This window comes from Rhincodon typus, chromosome 6 (assembly GCF_021869965.1).
Source record: "Rhincodon typus isolate 14 chromosome 6, sRhiTyp1.1, whole genome shotgun sequence".
NCBI lineage: Eukaryota > Metazoa > Chordata > Chondrichthyes > Orectolobiformes > Rhincodontidae > Rhincodon > Rhincodon typus.
Genome location: NC_063337.1, coordinates 26041439 through 26044937, shown reverse-complemented (window position 1 = coordinate 26044937; position 3499 = coordinate 26041439). Strand labels below are relative to the sequence as shown.

The window sequence follows — 3499 nt, the reverse complement described above, 5'->3', positions numbered from 1 at the left end:
CCTGTCCAAAGAAGGGTCCAGACTCAAAATGTCAGCTTTCCTGCTCCTCTGATGCTGCTTGGCCTGCTGTGTTCATCCAGCTCTACACTTTGTTATCTCATTAAAATCATGACTAGCTTACAATTTTATTACACATACCCACCTGCCTTGGTCCCAGATCTTTTCATGGTTTTTTTTCAGTTTCCCTGTTCCTCTTTTGGTGGCACCCCTGCTAATTTGAGGGGGACTGACAGATGCTATGATCTTAGTACAGGCAAAGACAATAAGACAAGTCCCAAGTTCACCTCAGCTGGAATCGGGATTACATTCTTGGCCTGTTGGTGTTATTCTTGACAACACGCTAGCCAACTCAGTTACTATCCACCTGATGACTCTTTGGTTAAGAAAAAAACTATGCATGTCAGAACTGACAAGTGATCTTGCATTAACTGTTATCCACAGAACTGAGTTTGGAAGTGTTTTTTCAATTTCAAAAGATTTAGCTATTATTTTACACTTACCCCATTAAACCTAAAATTCTCAGTCAAGAAAAAGTATTTTAAACTTTTATTTATATTACATATTTAATAAAATATTTTTCAGGCACTTTTTGTCTTCACAGAAGTATTATCAAAGAAAATTTGACACCAAGTCACATTGGACAACATCTGGTCATTTGCCCAAAAGCATAATCAGGGTTGGTTTTAATGCATGTTTTAAACAATGAAAATAAAAAAAGGTACACGATAGAGAGGTGGAGAGATTTAGGGAGAGAATTCTAGCGTTCAGGCTTCAGTAGCTGAAGTCGTAGCAGTCATTGATGGAACATTTAAATTTGGGAATGTTTAACTTTCTTTATTCATTCACAGGATGCAGATGTCACCAGCAGACGTTTATTGCCCATCCCTAATTGCCCAGAGGGCAGTTAAGAGTCAACCACATTGCTCTGGGTCTGGAGTCACATATAGGCCTGACCAAGTAAGGATGACAGTTTCCCTCCCTAAAAGGTCATTAGTGAACCAAAAGGGTTTTTCTAATAATCAATGACAGTTTCATGGTCATCATTAGACTCTTAATTCCAGAATTGGAGAGGTAGAGATGCCTTCAAAGCATGTGGGCCTAGACAGGTACAAAGGTTAGTGGGGTATGAAACCATGGAATAAGATGGAAACAAGATCAGAATTTTAAAGTTGATGAGTTGCATAATGAGGAGACAAATTGGACCAACGAGCACAGGGGTGACGGGTAAATTAGACTTAGTGTGAATTACAACCTAGGCACAAGCAATTAGAATAACTTCATGTTTATGAAAGATCAAAAGTGAAGGCTTGCCAGTAATGTGCTGTAAAGCGCAAAACTAAAAGCAATGAAGGCATGATGAGGATTTCAACAACAGATGAGCTGAGGAAGATGCATAATCGGTGATGCTAAGGAGGTGGAATTAGGCAGTCTTAGTGATGGCATGAATATGTAATTGGAAGCTCACTTTGTAAAATTGTAAACTGTCAGAGTTAGAAGCTTGTCAGGGCAAGGAATAGAGTTGGCTCATAAGGCATTCAGTTTTTGCTGGGGGCCAAAAATAATTGCTTTGAATTTAACCAAAAATTCAAAGCTTCATGGAGGGTTACTCCCCTGAGCTCTGGCGAGTTATCTCATGCATGATTACTACTCACCTCATTGTGTACACACCATGCCTCTGAGGCACTGCCCTCGTGCTATTGTGCCTTCACCCAATGGCAGAAATGCTTGCGGCTGCCAGGACCTTCTAAGATTCACGCCAATGATAACATGTTTAAATCCCAAGTGTGCACCAGGTCAAATGCTACAAGTCAGGAGTAGCCTTTCACAGTTGAAGTGTGAGAACAATAACTCCAAAGATGATCAACTGAAACTAGTTGGCACTGAAATTTGCTACAGGGACCTGAAGATCCTGGTGAACAAGGTGCTTGAGAGGCGGGTCATCTGGTTTTCTTAAAACCGGCAAATGGCAGTATGAACTAGACCTGGACGGCCTGGTCTGAAGTTACCACCTGGTTTAGTGCAGTGTCCAAGGTTTGAGGAATGTCCAGCAGTGTACAAAGAAGTTTAATGATCTCTGTGCTCTGAATGGGTGAATGCCACAGTCTTTTCTCTGTTGCCTCATACTCACTAACTCTGCAGACACACACATCTCCCACCAAGACTCATGATCTACCATTTTCGCCACTGTATACAGCATCAATCTTCAGTGGTTCTCATCCACCCAACACTCTACACTACTAACCCTGCATGCCCTCTGTGGGTTCTACTCATTCAGGAGGCTCAACAATTTGCCTGCACATGCCAGCCACTTTAATCTCACCCAATCCATTCCTTTGTCTCATTACAAAAAAATGACTTACAAGAGGGGTCTAAGAGCCAAGCTGGGGAGCCCAACATTCATGTTATCACCCAGTACAAGGAGAAAAAGCATTAGCTTACAATAGTGGATGGAGATTGCTCAGGTGGTCATGTGGAGGTGCTGAGACCACCATGTCCTTTTAACCAAATAAGATTCATTGTAAATTTCGACACTATTCCCACATTACCACCACTGTGAATGCATTCTCAATATACCCAAGCTACCACACCTATGCTGCTACTTATTCTTTGTCGTCAACACGCACCAACAGATCCACATTGTTTCCATCCTGAGGTGAGCAGATCTCCCAACCAACATCGCCTCCTCCACTCCTGAGGAAGTAGCCACAAACTCCTCCGAGGATTGACCTTCAAGGTTGTGTCCTGCAACCTCCACCAGCTCAGATACTGATACCTCATGAGTGAGGTTAAAGTCAGGTGCACATTCTCTGGTGAGCACATAATGGCCACGATTCTGTGGCTTGCTGAGAAAGAAACTCCGCAGGTACTGGGAAGACTGCTGGAGACCAGGTACGTGCTCAGCGTCAGGCAGAAGGGAACCCCAATGGTGTTAGGCATTAATATGCTGAGAAGGGGGTCACAAATAGGTTTGTTGGAGGCACTCAGAAACCTGGATCAAAGATTGGAGGATTCCACCAACACCACTGATAGTTTGCTGGCTCCAGCATGCATACGTTTGGCTGTCTCCCTGGACATGTTTATCACCAGCCATAGACACGCAGCTCCAGCACACAATATCTGCCAGTTATATGCACACACCTGCACTCCAGTGCTGTAGCTATTGGTACTCAGCACCAACAGCATGGAAACAGAGGACGAATAAGGGTCGTTGACCTCATTTTCAGGTGCCCCTTCCTCACAAGGAAATAAGCCAGAAAGCATCCAGGTAGAGAAGAACCATACACAGAGTGCCCCAAAAGTCTCTCCTGAGATGCTCCTAAGGTCCCTGCACCTCCGTCTCTGTGCGAGGTCAATGTGAGAAGGGGGAGATTGCATCTGGCAGGACACTTTCAGAATTTCCATGCTCCCTAACCAGAAATGACCCAGGGTCTCCCATCCAAAACTCCAAGACCGGCAGGCTCCATTATAAGGCAGGCTCCATTATAAGGCAGGCTCCATT

At 43.8% G+C, this 3499-nt stretch overlaps 1 protein-coding gene across 1 annotated transcript in view; it reads right to left on the bottom strand.

Moving 5' to 3' along the window:
• The window catches only part of LOC109912753 (short transient receptor potential channel 4-like), a 53488-nt gene that overhangs the window by 8171 nt on the left and 41818 nt on the right, over positions 1-3499 (bottom strand). The window lies entirely within an intron of this gene.